This window comes from Bos grunniens, chromosome 21, assembly GCF_055505025.1.
Source record: "Bos grunniens cultivar Pamir isolate PY7600 chromosome 21, Bosgru_T2T1.0, whole genome shotgun sequence".
Classification (NCBI taxonomy): Eukaryota; Metazoa; Chordata; class Mammalia; order Artiodactyla; family Bovidae; genus Bos; species Bos grunniens.
The window spans coordinates 68,250,495-68,265,892 of NC_141185.1; the positions used below are offsets into that span (position 1 = coordinate 68,250,495).

The 15,398-nt window shown below is 35.4% G+C and overlaps 1 long non-coding RNA gene and 1 other non-coding gene across 4 annotated transcripts in view; both read right to left on the bottom strand.

Moving 5' to 3' along the window:
- LOC147349845 (uncharacterized) overlaps positions 1–15,398 on the bottom strand; it is a 148,748-nt gene that overhangs the window by 99,041 nt on the left and 34,309 nt on the right. For all 3 annotated transcript variants that reach the window (XR_015150171.1, XR_015150172.1, XR_015150170.1), the window contains 2 exons: positions 12,551–12,627; positions 10,770–10,806 (listed from right to left, as the gene is read on the bottom strand). This is a non-coding gene — a long non-coding RNA (uncharacterized LOC147349845). The remainder of the gene's footprint in view (positions 1–10,769; positions 10,807–12,550; positions 12,628–15,398) is intronic.
- LOC147349846 (small nucleolar RNA SNORD109A) lies at positions 11,793–11,859 on the bottom strand. The gene has a single exon (XR_015150787.1). It is a non-coding gene; the product is annotated as a small nucleolar RNA SNORD109A (small nucleolar RNA).

Consider the following 15,398-nt stretch of genomic DNA (forward strand, 5'->3'; position numbering starts at 1 on the left):
TCTCATTGAAATATGAAGGAGAAATCAAAAGCTTTACACACAAGCAAAAGCTCAGAGAATTCAGCACCACCAAACCAGCTCTCCAACAAATGCTAAAGGATCTTCTCCAGACAGGAAACACAGAAAAGGTTTATAAACTTGAACTCAAAACAACAAAATAAATGGCAATGGGATCATATTTATCAATAATTACCTTAAATGTAAATGGGTTGAATGCCCCAACCAAAAGACAAAGACTGGCTGAATGGATACAAGACCCCTATATATGCTGTCTAGAAGAGACCCACCTCAAACCTAGGGACACATACAGGTTGAAAGTGAAGGGCTGGAACAAGATATTTCACGCAAATGGAGACTAAAGAAAGCAGAAGTAGCAATACTCATATCAGATAAAATAGACTTTGAAATAAAGGCTGTGAAAAGAGACAAAGAAGGACACTACATAATGATCAAAGGATCAATCCAAGAAGAAGATATAACAATTATAAATATATAAGCATCCAACATAGGAGCACCACAATATGTAAGCAAATGCTAACAGATATGAAATTAACAGTAACACAATAATAGTGGGAGACTTTAATATCACACTCACACCTATGGATAGATCAACTAAACAGAAAATTAGCAAGGAAACACAAACTTTAAATGATACAATGGACCAGTTAGACCTAATTGATATCTATAGGACATTTCACCCTAAAACAATGAATTTCACCTTTTTCTCAAGTGCATACGGAACCTTCTCCAGGATAGATCACATCCTGGGACATAAATCTAGCCTTGGTAAATTAAAAAAAAAAAAAAGAAATCATCTCAAGCATCTTTTCTGATCACAATGCAGTAAGATTAGATGTCAACTACAGGGAAAAAAAACTATTAAAAACACAAACATATGGAGGCTAAAAACACATTTCTGAATAACCAACAAATCACAGGAGAAATCAAAAAAGAAATCAAAATATGCATAGAAATGAATGAAAATGAAAACACAACAACCCCAAAGCTATGGGATTCAGTAAGAGCAGTGCTAAGGGGAAAGTTCATAGCAATACAAACCTACCTCAAGAAACAGGAGAGAAATCAAATAAATAACCTAACTCTACATCTAAAGCAACTAGAAAAAGAAGAAATAAAGCACCCCAGGGTTAGTAGAAGGAAAGAAATAATAAAAATTAGGGCAGAAATAAATACAAAAGAAACAAAGAAGACCATAGCAAAAATCAACAAAGCTAAAAGCTGGTTCTTTGAGAAGATAAATAAAATAGACACACCATTAGCCAGACTCATCAAGAAAAGAAGTATCAAATCAACAAAATTAGAAATGAAAATGGAGAAATCACAATGGACAACACAGAAATACAAAGGATCATAAGAGACTACTATCAGCAACTGTATGCCAATAAAATGGACAACTTGGAAGAAATGGACAAATTCTTAGAAAAGTATAACTTTCCAAAACTGAACCAGGATGAAATAGAAAATCTTAACAGACCCATCACAAGTACATAAAATGAAACTGTAATCAGAATTCTTCCAAAAAACAAAAGCCCAGGACCAGATGGCTTCAAAGCTGAATTCTACCAAAAATTTAGAGAAGAGCTAACCCCTATCCTACTCAAACTCTTGCAGAAAATTGCAGATGAAGGTAAACTTACAAACTCATTCTATAAGGCCACTATCACCCTAATACCAAAACCAGACAAAGATGCCACAAAAAAGAAAACTACAGGCGAATATCACTAATGAACATAGATGCAAAAATACTTAACAAAATTCTAGCAAACAGAATCCAACAACATATTAAAAAGATCATACATCATGACCAAGTGGGCTTTATCACAGGGATGCAAGGATTCTTCAATATTCACAAATCAATCAATGTGATACACCACATTAACAAATTGAAAAATAAAAACCATATGATTATCCCAATAGATGCAGACAAAGCCTTTGACAAAATTCAACATCCATTTATGATAAAAAACCTTCCAGAAAAGCAGGCATAGAAGGAATGTACCTCAACATAATAAAAGCCATATGTGATAAACCCACAGCAAACATTATCCTCAATGGTGAAAAATTGAAAGCGTTTCCCCTAAAGTCAGGAACAAGACAAGTGTGCCCATTATCACCACTACTATTCAACATAGTTTTGGAAGTTTTAGCCACAGCAATCAAGAGAAGAAAACTAACTAAATAAAAGGAATCCAGATGGAAAAGAAGAAGTAAAACTCTCACGGTTTGCAGATAATATGATCCTCTACATAGAAAACTCGAAAGACTCCACCTGAAAATTACTAGAGCTAATCAATGAATATAGTAAAGTTGCAGGATATAAAATTAACACACAGAAATCCCTTACATTCCTATACATTAACAATGAGAAAACAGTAAAAGAAATTAAGGAAACAATTCCATTCACCATTGCAACGAAAAGAATAAAATACTTAGGAATAAATCTACCTAAAGAACTGTGGTGTTGGAGAAGACTCTTGAGAGTCCCTTGGACTGCAAGGAGATCCAACAAGTCCATCCTAAAGGAGATCAGTCCTGGTTATTCATTGGTAGGACTGATTTTGAAGCTGAAACTCCAAACTTTGGCCACCTGATGCGAAGATCAGACTCATTTGAAAAGACCCTGATGCTGGGAAAGATTGAGGGCAGGAGGAGAAGGGGACAACAGAGGACGAGATGGTTGGATGGCATCACAGACTCACAGACATGGGTTTGGGTGGACTCCAGGAGTTGGTGATGGACAGGGAGCCCTGGCGTGCTGCAGTTCATGGGGTCACAAAGAGTTGTGCACGACTGAGCAACTGAACTGAACTGAAATAAAGAAAAGATCTATATATAGAAAACTATAAAACACTGATGAAAGAAATCAAAGATGACACAAACAGAAGGAGAAATATACCATGTTCATGGATCGGCAGAATAAATATAGTGAAAATGAGTATACTATCCAAGGCAATCTATAGATTCAATACAATCCCTATCAAACTACCAACGGTATTTTTCAGAGACTAGAACAAATAATTTCACAATTTGTATGGAAATACAAAAAAACCTCGAATAGCCAAAGCAATCTTGAGAAAGAAGAATGGAATGGGAGGAATCAACCTGCCTGACTTCAGGCTATACTTCAAAGCAACAGTCATTAGACTGGCATGGTACTGGCACAAAAAGAGAAACTTAGATCAGTGGAACAAAATAGAAAGCCCAGAGATAAATCCACATACCTATGGACACTTTTTCTTTGACAAAAGAGGCAAGAATATACAATGGAAAAAGGACAATATCTTTAACAAGTGGTGTTGGGAAAACTGGTCAACCACTTGCAAAAGAATGAAACTAGAACACTTTCTAACACCATACACAAAAATAAACTCAATATGGATTAACGACCTAAATGTTAAGACCAGAAACTATAAAACTCCTAGAGGAAAACAAGGGCAAAATACTCTCTGATGTAAATCTTGGCTGGATCCTCTATGACCTACCTCCCAGAATATTGGAAATAAAAGCAAAAAAAAAAACAAAAACAAAAACAAAAACAAGTGGGACCTAATTAAACTTAAAAGCTTTTGCACAATGAAGGAAATGATAAGTAAGGTGAAAATACAGCCTTCAGAATGGGAGAAAATAATAGCAAATGAAGCAACTGACAAATAATTAATCTCAAAAAAATACAAGCAACTCCTGCAGCTCAATTCCAGAAAAATAAGCAACCCAATCAAAAAATGGGCCAAAGAACTAAACAGACATTTCTCCAAAGTAGAGATACAGATGGCTAACAAACACCTCAAAAGATGCTCAATATCACTCATTATCAGAGAAATGCAAATCAAAACCACAGTGAGGTACCATCTCACACCAATCAGAATGGCTGCTATCCAAAAAGTCTACAAACAATAAATGCTGGAGAGGGTGTGGAGAAAAGGGAACCCTCTTACACTGTTGGTGGGATAGCAAACTAGTAGTGCCACTATGGAGAACAGTGTAGAGATCCTTAACAAACTGGAAATAGAACTGCCATATGACCCAGAAATCCTATTGCTGGGCATACACACCGAGGAAACCAGAATTGAAAGAGACATGTGTACCCCAATGTTCATCATAGCACTGTTTACAATAGCCAGGACATGGAAGCAACCTAGATGTCCATCAGCAGATGAATGGATAAGAAAGCTGTGGTACATATACACAATGGAATATTACTCAGCTACTAAAAAGAATGCATTTGAATCAGTTCTAATGAGGTGGATGAAACTGGAGCCTATTACACAGAGCGAAGTAAGTCAGAAAGAAAAATACCAATACAGTACATTAACACATATATATGGAATTTAGAAAGATAGTAATGATGACCATATATGCAAGACAGCAAAAGAGACACAGATATAAAGAAAAGACTTTTGGACTTTGTGGGAGAAGGTGAGGGTGGGATGATTTGAGAGAATAGCACTGACACATGTATATTATCATATGTGAAATAGATTGCCAGTCCAGGTTCGATGCATGAGACAGGGTGCTCAGGGCTGGTACACTGGGATGCCCCTTGGGGATGGTGTGGGGAGGGAGGTACGAAGGGGATTCAGGATGGGGAACACATGTACACCCATGGCTGATTCATGTGAATGTATGGCAAAAAACCACCACAATACTATAAAGTAATTAGCTTTCAATTAAAATTTTAAAAAAGTCTAGAAAACTTATTACTTTAGTGATTTTTAAAAAATGAATAAGGCTTGACACTTTTAATCCACTTCTGAAAATATAAAGAAATATTATGTCTTAAAAAGCAAACAACAGGAAATTAACATGTCATACAGTATTATTTTCCCAGATGGTGCTAGCTGTAAAGAACCTGCCTGTCAATGCAGGAGGCATAAGAGATGCACGTTTGATCCCAGGGGTTGGGAAGATCCCTTGGAGGAGAGTATGACAACCCACTCAAGTGTTCTTGCCTAGAAAAACTTGCCTAGAAAATCTTGCCTGTGGACAGAGGGGGCCTGACAGACTACAGTCCATAGGGTAGCAAAGAGTCAGACACCACTGAAGCAACTTGGCATGCAGAGTATTATTAACTAAAGTACAGATTTTGTTCAAAGTTCATGAAATTATGTTAGTGTCCATTATTTATTTTCATACCTTACTCAAGATTTCACATTGTATTTGAGCAGCTTCAACTTTATGCAACAAATTCTGATGAATTCTGTTTTCATTTTTATTCTGTTTTAAATATTTTCTAATTTTCCTTGTTATGGCTTCTTAGATACATCCCTCATTCAAAAGTGGACATTTAATTTCCCAATACACAGGGTATTAAAAGTTTCTTTGATATTAATAGTTTGATATTAGATAGTTTCTTTGATATTCTTTCTCATTTTGATGTAATTTCTCATTTAAATGCTTTCTTCTCTGTAATCACCCTCTGTGTCTTTTCAGTCTTTTCACCTTCCTGAGGTTTTTGATGGCTAAGTGAAAGATCTGTTGGTAAATGTCACATTGCACTTGAAAATATGTGGGTTATTTTTAAGTATATTTTGATACTGATTTCTAACATAATTCTACAGTGATAAGAGAACAGACTCTATGATTTCAATACCTTTAGAACACGAACTTTTTGCACCTTGTTTTATGTCCTTGAATATGTTCCAGTGTCTCCTGGTTTATAGTTTATGGAAACGTGAATAGAATTTGCACCTGCTGTTGTGTGAAATAAAACACATTTATATTTTATTTTTATATTTATATATGTAGTTTCAGCTAAGGTAACTAAACTACTCTTTATTTTGTCATATGGATTTCAGTTACTCTCCAGTGTCTCTATTTCAGACAGAAGAAATCTCTTTAACATTTCTTGTAGAAAATATCTTACAGCAAGAAATTTCTTGTTTTTTTTTTTTTTTTTATCTGTGATTGTCAATTTCTCCCCTTTGAAATGATGTTTTTTTGTAGATACAGAATTCTTGGTTGAGATTTTTTTTCCCATAATTTTGAGCATATCATCACATGCCTTCTGGTCTGCATGGCTTATTAGAAGTCAATTTTTAAACTTACTGAGTCATTTTTCTCTTTGGTTTTATCATTTAGCAGTTTGACTGTGATGTGTATGGGTCTGGATCTCTTAGAGTTTATTCTTACTTGGAATTTGCTGATCTTCTTGGATGTGGAGTGAGTGAAGTCGCTTAGTCGTGTCTGACTCTTTGCAACCTCATGGACCATAGCCTACCAGGTCCCTCCGTCCATGAGATTTTCTAGGCAAGAGTACTGGAGTGGCCTGGAGATTAATGTTTTTCATCAAGCTTTGAAAGATTTTAGTTATTATGTTCTCTCTTTCTTCTAATATTTCTCTTTCTTCTCCTTCTAGGGCTCTAATTTATAAGTCTATTGGTATATTTCATATCTCAGTTTTCTGTAGTTCAGTTTATTTTTCTTTATTATTTTTCCTTCTACATACTGTATAATCTCAACTGAGCTATCTTTAGGTTCATTAACTTCTCTATTTACTCAGCTCTGCTGTGATAACTTCTCTTGTATAATTTCAATTTTAGTTATTTTATTTTTTAGGTCCAGAGTTTGCATGTGGTCTTTTATTAATTTCTATTTATTGGTACTGTGCATTTTTCTTATACTTCCTTTTCATTTTTTAGATATGGTTTACTTCAGCTCTTTGAATAGACTTTTACTAGCTAATTTAATGTATTTGTCTATTAAGTCCAACATTGACCTGCCTCAGAGATATTTTCTATTGAAAATAGAATATTTTCTACTGAAATATAGAAAATTTCTGTATTTTCTATCTGGTGTATGGGCCATAATTTTCTGTTTCTTTGAATGTCTTGTATTTTTTGTTGCTGTTGTTGAAAACTGAATGTTTTATATATAATGTGGCAACTCATTTTTCTGTTTTTCTCAATTCCAAAAGTTTATTGTTGTTTGTTGTTATTGCTGTTTGTCTTAAAAATGATCTTCATGGACTAACTGTGTAAAGTCTCTATTCCCAGCAGTAGGTGGACACTGAAGTTTTTTCTTAGTTATCTTAGTGGTCAGCTAATAAATACATCTCTCACCCTTTCTTAAGGGTGTGTGTGTGTGTGTGTGTGTGTGTTGGGGCTTACATTTAAGCCCCAGGTAGTTCACAGCACTTCCTTAGCCTTCTTCACCTTTTGATTGGACAGATCCTCAAAGAAAGCCAAAGGCAGGATTACCTGGTGATACAGTGGCTAAGAATCTGCCTGCCAATGAAGAGGACACAGGTTCAACCCCTGGGCCAGGAAGTTTCTACGTGTCATGGGTTAACTGAGCCCATGCACCACAACTACTGAGCCCACACTTTAGAGCCTGTGAGCTGCAACTACTGAAGCCCATGTGCCTAAAGCCTGTGCTCTGCAAGAAGATAAGCCATGGCAGTGAGAAACTCATGTGCCACAACAAACACCCAGCACAGCCAAAAAGTAATTAATTAACAAAAAGAAAGCCAGAGGCAATTGATTAGGTCCTATTCAAGTGTTTCATGTTCAGGCAAGCAACTCTGCACAAGTATGTAGCTTCTAGATCAAAAAGGATTTTCAAAGAATACTTTGTTCATCTCATTTCCAAGATTTCTTTTTTTAGTTTTTTGGCCACATTCTTTAACCCAGTTGCTATCAACACTTTAAGGACATGTCACACTAAAAAATTTCCATGGGTTCCTTTTGGTTACTCTTCTGGAATAGGGTTTACGCTACTGAGTGAGCTCTGAGTTAGCCCTTCCCTCTTGCTACAGATACAGACAGCACAAATACAAGTCCTGTAAACAGGACTGTTTTGGGAGCTTCCAGAGAGGTCAATGTAATAATTTTCTGAGGACAGGACTTTTGGGGGATCTCCAAACTTGTTCTTCCACTGATGGCTGCTGGTCTACTATTTTCAAGCCTGCCATAGTGCTAGGGAGAGAGGTATTGGAAGTTGGCAAGTTAAAATATTACAAAGCTTGCTATCCTTGGTGAATGTCAGCCAGTTTTCTTGAATAAATGTTTTTTGAAATTCTACAAATCTTTGGTTAATTTCCAGAGTTCTTAAAAAGTAATTTTGACCATTTTGTCAGGGTTCCTGTTAATTTTATAGAGAAGCAAGTTATTTGAAGGTTTTTCACTTTGACTTTCTGGAGGTGTTTTACCTACATTCATTGATTTTTAAATGTTAACCAACCTTGCAGTTCTTGGATAAGCCTCACTTGGCCATACAGTATTTCTATATATTGTCAAATTTCATTTACTAAAATTTTGATTTTTTTTTAATTTTTATTTTTTTAAATTTAATTTTATTTTTTAACTTTACAATATTGTATTGGTTTTGCCATATATCAACATGAATCCGCCACAGGTATACATGTGTTCCCCATCCTGAACCCTCCTCCCACCTCCTTCCCCATACCATCCCTCTGGGTCGTCCCAGTGCACCCAAGCATCCAGTATCATGCATCGAACCTGGACTGGAGACTCGTTTCATATATGATATTATACATGTTTCAGTGCCATTCTCCCAAATCATCCCACCCTCTCCCTCTCCCACAGAGTCCAAAAGACTGTTCTATACATCAGTGTCTCTTTTGCTGTCTCATATACAGGGTTATTGTTACCATCTTTCTAAATTTCATATATATGCGTTAGTATACTGTATTGGTGTTCTTCGTTTCCATTTATGCTCAAGAGGAATTTTAAAATATTTTTTAAATGGCATGCTTTTTTTAAAAAAATCAGGGTAAAGTTGTTCATATAGAATGAGTAGAAAAGTATTTCTTTCTTTCAAATTTTATAGACAATTGTGTAGATTGGTATTTTTTTTTTTTTTAATTTCTTTTGAAGCTTTATGGACCTAGAGTTTTCTTTATGGAAAGGATTTTAACCACAAGCTTAATTATTTCATTAGTAGCGTTATTCAGATTATCTACTCTTTATGATTGAATTTTTGTAGTTTGTGTCCTTCAATAAATTTTTCCATTTTATTTTATAATTAAACAGGACTCTATGGGGTCATCCCAGGACAGGCCCCTCCCCCCATATCATCTGTCTGCCTCTTATTTGTAGAAAATGTACAGTCTCTCAGGACTCCCTTGAGTCACAAAGGTCTGGCTCAAGAATTAATGACTGAAAGGATGTGAACATGTAGTGACAAAAGTAGCATTTGGGCCAGGAGAATTGGTAACAATTTAAAAAGTAAATCAGTTGTATGGCAGTCACAGATTTTGGCATATGGCAGTCACTTAGTTTCTCTCTGAAGTACCTAAATAACAGTATCTGATGCACTGAGTTGTTTTATAGATGCTAAAACATCCACCAAGTGGAAGAAGTTAACTACTTGATGACCACGAACATGTAGCCCCCAGACTTACTAAATCCTGAGGACTGATAATGTTAACCCTTGTGGCACCACCCTGCTACCGCATCATCAGCCAGTAAGAGGGTTCTGCACAAGCTGATCACACACCTTGTGACTCCTCTCCCTCACTTGCTTGTAGGTGGGGAGGGATGTGGAAGGGGGGTACATGATGGAGGGGACAAATGTATGCCTGTGGTCAATTCATATTGATATATGCCAAAAACCATCACAATATTGTAATTATCCTCCAATTGAAATAAATAAATTTAAGAAAATTATTCCCTAAAACCCACTGGGGAATTAGGTATTATAGTCTTTGGACTGAGACAGTATCCCTGACTTCATGGCACTGTGCATCTACTAACAGAAATAAATATACAAATAAGGGGTTTTGAGAAGGTATATTTAAAGTAAAAACATGTTTTCCATTGTTCCTACTATTCAGATGCTTGCTCAATGTTTGTTAATGATTGAGGTTCTAGAGTTCATTTAAATATCTGGCTAAGCCAATTTCCTTTTTAATCCATAACTATTTTTTAGTTATTAATCAGCTCTTTAGAATTATATTCTATAGTTCTAGAGAATATATACATAAATAAACAATATATAATAAACACAAGCATAAATACTACTTGATAGAATTTGTGACAGAGGTTTGTCAGGAAAAACATTTACTTATTCTTAGGGCATTAATGTCACAGTCCTAAGTAACACATAATCTTCAACATAGCTTGCCAGGAAATATATGGACTACTCTTTTTGGTGAGGCATATTTTAAGTTTTGGGAAGAAATAATGATGATGCCATATATGATATTGATATTTCATATTTCTCCATTTAATATCTCTAAATAATACTCTTTTTCTAGTACAATACAATATTTAAAATTGAACTATTTTGTGTTTCAAAAGGAACAACATTTATCATATAAAAACTTCATGGTCTTGAAGAGATCTAAAAAGCTTTTCATGTTTTACAACTTTCCATGTTGCAAAAATGAATGACAACTAATTTATGTTAATCAAACAACTAATTTATGCTAAAGCAGAAACAAAAATATAGTACACTGAGATCACAAAACTTATGAATTATCATGTTGGTATCTTGAAATCCCAACAACTAAAAAGATGAGGAAAATCTCAAAATATTTTGGCACATATAGAATTTTACTACAATAATTTTTTGATCCACTATGAAATTGCCAAAAATTCTCTAAAATTTGACATTTTTCCATCAAAGCAGAAAAAAGTCAAAACAAAAGAAGAAGTTATAAAGATTTAATAATGTAAGTGACCTTAGTGAGCAAAAGGACACATCACCAAAATATTCTCAAGATAAACAGAGAAACCTCAGGACCTGGTACAGAGCATATGATAAATGAATTTCAAATAGCTACTCACCCCATCCTCTGAAGCGGAAGTCCTGATTCCAGTCCTGCTGTCTCAGCAAAACATGACAAAAAGGAAAGCAGAGTCTTAGAAAATATTCAATAGCAGAAATAACAAAGAACTAAAATTTGGTTCTATTACCATTATTTACTGCATGCATGTGGTGTTCCCTTCTTTAAGTCCAACTTTAATGAGACTTTCAGTACCTATCACAGTTGCTTGTCCCCTTCTTAATTTAGCCTTTTTCATTTTCTCATTCATTACTCAAGAACTATTTCCTATATACAAGTATATTTGTTGTTTTTTAAGTGCTTTAGTCATATCCAACTCTTTTGCAGCCCCATGGACTATAGCCCCCCTGGCTCCTCTGTAGCCCACCAGGCTCATTTGTCTGGAATTTCCCAGGCAAGAATACTGGCTGCTGCTGCTAAGTCGCTTCAGTCATGTCCGACTCTGTGCGACCCCATAGACGGCAGCCCACTAGGCTCCTCTGTCCCTGGGATTCTTCAGGCAAGAATACTGAAGTGGGTTGCCATTTCCTTCTCCAATGCAAGAAAGTGAAAAGTGAAAGTGAAGTTGCTCAGTCGTATCCGACTCTTAGCGACGCCATGGACTGCAGCCTACCAGGCTCCTCCGTCCATGCGATTTCCAGGCAAGAGTACTGGAGTGGGTCGCCAGTGCCTTCTCCGAATACTGGAGTGGGTTGCAATTTCCTTCTCTAGGGGATCTTTACGACCCAGGGATTAAATCCACATCTCCTGCATTGGCAGGTGGGTTTTTTACCACTGATCCACCAGGAAAGCCACACATGTATATATAGAGTCATGTTTATGACTCTTTATTCAAAGAGCAAAATAAAGCAAAATTGATCACTATATCATAACGGTATATAATGCCCTACAGGATAGGACACTAATGCCTTTTTCTTTGAGGAAGAAAAAAAGCACACTAACATTGGCATGTTGTCACTGAGGGGTCACCACATAGAGCCAGGCTCTGAGAGTCTTACTTGTCCGGTTAGAGGGGCATTCATCTGGACCTCAGATTGACATCTGGAATGAGTCCCTCAGCATCCTCAGACAGTTTTTCTCATCATCGATCCAGACAAGCACCCTCCCAACAAATAAGCATTTCCATAGCCAGGCTCATTTCCTTCAGGCTTACCTACTGCATTATGAATAAAGAATAGTATCTGGTATAGTAAACGTTATATTTAGTTCCTGAATAATGAAATTCTTATATATATATATATATATTTATAAAACCCTCATATATATATGTGTGTGTGTGTGTGTATATATATATATATATATATATATGAGGAAAACTGTGACTTTGAATTGTTCTAATAAAATTAGATAAAATCTATTGGGAAAATAAAGAAAATTTAACTAAAAATTTGAAAAGTAAATAATGTAGCAAAGTTATATGTAGTATAGTTACAGTACAAATATAAGTAGAAGCATCTATGTTCTGAATGTGCCAGATAAAAATTAAAAGTAACAATGTTTAGCATATTTGCATTTAATTACAAGATTATTGTCATTCAATACAAAATGGTGAAGAGGAAATATGACAATGACTCTCCAAAATTATTCATGTTACTGTTTATAAAAAAGGTTCTAAAAAGGGAAGAAACAATAATCAGAATTCCTTGAACCATATAGAGACATTCACAAGAAAAGATATATCTATCATATAAGTATTTTCCCTTGAGTCTCTGAAAGAATGACCTTACAGACATTGACTATTGACATCATTAGTTATAAAACACTTAAGAATTACAACTGTACCAGTGTAGCTGCTCACTTTCCTTCCTTGAAAATAACTTGTTCACTTGAAAGCACGGTAACTTGTTCTAGTTTTTGACCTGCAGCAAAACACCACAAAGAAAATAGATCAGATCAAACCATGCATGATTCCATTTTAATCATATGGGCATTTCTTTCCACAAACTTCACAGTTGCTTCATACACTGTCACCCTTCCTATTTCACTTGTCCACTTGCTCCCTCTTTGAGTTTTTTACTTTTTGCAAATAGCCTATAATCCTCTCTACTGAACTATGCAAATGACAGAGCAGTTATCTGAAATGGAAAATTCTAAAGTTGTATCTAATAAAGACTATATAATATATAAGTACCTTATGATACAAAAATATCCTGTGATTAAAAAATGCAATGCATGTGGTAGGGGTATTGAGAGATATTTGAGGAAGTTATCAATTAAGCCAGTTCTGGGAGTGTTACTTGTCTAAGGCCACTTGGATGGATTTCAGTAACCCTGATACTTATGCTCATCCTTGATCCAGACAGGACAACTACCAACCAATAAGCATTCCTTACACCATACTAATTCTCTTGAGAATTTACCATTTGCATCCAGCTTATAGGGAAAACAGCATAGGTGGGTATTCGACTTGATTTTAGTAACTTTGGTTATAATGGCAACTCCAGAAGGATCCCAAGATTCCTCTGTCTAAAAAGATACATGAAGTGGTATTGCAGTGAGGTGATTTTCAGTGCTGATACGTATATTTGGTATAATAGAAACAATCGAACCCAGGTCTAAAGAAACAGTAGTTAACTGTGAACTTGGGTTATATCACCTAAAAGATTATAAAAGTATGCAAAGTATTCAATGTGATACTTCTTCTATCTGATAGATTTATACTCCATAGCCACAGAAGACATGTGTTCATATTGAAACACATAGGATAGGATACATTTTTTAACAAAAACCAGGAAACCATTAACAAAATGAAAATAAGTACATAATTACCAATAATTACTTTAGTTGTAATGGACTGAGTATTCCACTCAAAAGACATATAATGGTGCTAAATAAATATAAAAACAGGATACACACACACACACACTATATACTACCTATAAACTCATTTCAGATTGAAAGATATACACAGACTGAAAATAAGGAATAAAAACAGGTATTCCATGTGAATGGAAAAAAAAAGAAATCTTGAATAGCAATACTTACATCAGACAAAATAGACTTAAAACAAACTGTATAAGAAACAAAGAGGGACATTATATAATGATTAAGTGATCAACCTAGCAATAAGATATAACAATAGAAAATATCTATGCACTCAAAATAGGATCATCTAAAAACATAAAGCAAATAGTGTCAACCATAAAGAAAGAAACTGAAAGTAATAAAATAATAGTATAGGACTTCTAGGCTTCCCTGCTGGCTTAGATGGTAAAGAATCTACCTGCAACACAGGAGACCTGGGTTCAATCCCCGGGTCAGGAAGATCACCTGGAGAAGGGAATGGCTACCCACTTCAGTATCCTTGCCGAGCCAATCCCATGGACAGAGGAGAGTGGCAGGTTGCAAAGAGTTGAACATGACTGAGAGACTAACACACATATAGGACTTGTATACCACAATTACCTCAATGAACAGATAGATCATCCATACAGAGAATCAATGAGGAAACATTGGGTTTAAATGAAATGTTAGATCATGTAGCCTTAATAGATATATGTAGAACATTCTACCCAAAAGCAGCAAAATAAATATTATTTTCAAATACACATGGAACATTCTCCAGGATAGATCACATACTAGGCCACAAAGATGTCTCAATAAATTTAAGAAAATTGAAATCAGATCAAGCATTTTTTCCAATCACAATTATATACTAGAAATCAATTACAAGAAAAATGGCACAGAATCAAAAACATGGGGTCTAAACAATAAAAACAACAACCCTATATGCAAGACAACAAAAGAAACACAGATAGATGTAAAGAACAGACTTTTGGACTCTGGGAGAAGTTAAGAGTGGGATGATTTGAGAGAATAGCATTGAAACATGTATATTACCATATGTGAAATAGATGACCAGTCCAAGTTCAATGCATGAAACAGGGCACTCAAAGTTGGTGGGATGGGATGGGGAGGGAGGTGGGAGAGGGCTTCAGGATGGGGAGAAACATGTATACCCATGGCTGATTCATGTCAATGTATGGCAAAAACCACCACAATATTGTAAAGTAATTAGCCTCCAACTAAAACAAATAGAAAAATAATATACCTGAAGATAAATGAAAATCTAAAGACAACATTCCAAAATATTAGCCACAAAGCAGTTCTAAGATGAAAATTCATAGTTACACAAACCTACTTCAGAAAACAATCACATCTCAAACAATATATAAAGTTACATCTAAAGGAACTAGGAAAAAGAGCAAACAAACCCAAAAGTTATTAAAAGAAAAGAAATAATAAAGATAAAAGTGGAAATAATAACAGAGAATAAGAAATAATAGAAAATTCAATGATACCAAGAATCCCCAGGAAAGAGAGCAGGTTCAAATAAAATAAGTAATAAAAATAAAAAATTACAATCAGCACCACAGAAATACAAAATATCATAAGAGATTATTATGAACAATGCTGCTGCTGCTGCTGCTGCTGCTAAGTCATGTCAGTCGTGTCCAAATCTGTGTGACCCCATAGATGGCAGCCCACCAGGCTCCTCTGTCTCTGGGATTCTCCAGGCAAGAATACTGGAGTGGGTTGCTATTTCCTTCTCCAGTGCATGAAAGTGAATATTGAAAGTGAAGTTGCTCAGTCGTGTCTGACACTTCGCGACCCCATGGACTGTAGCCTA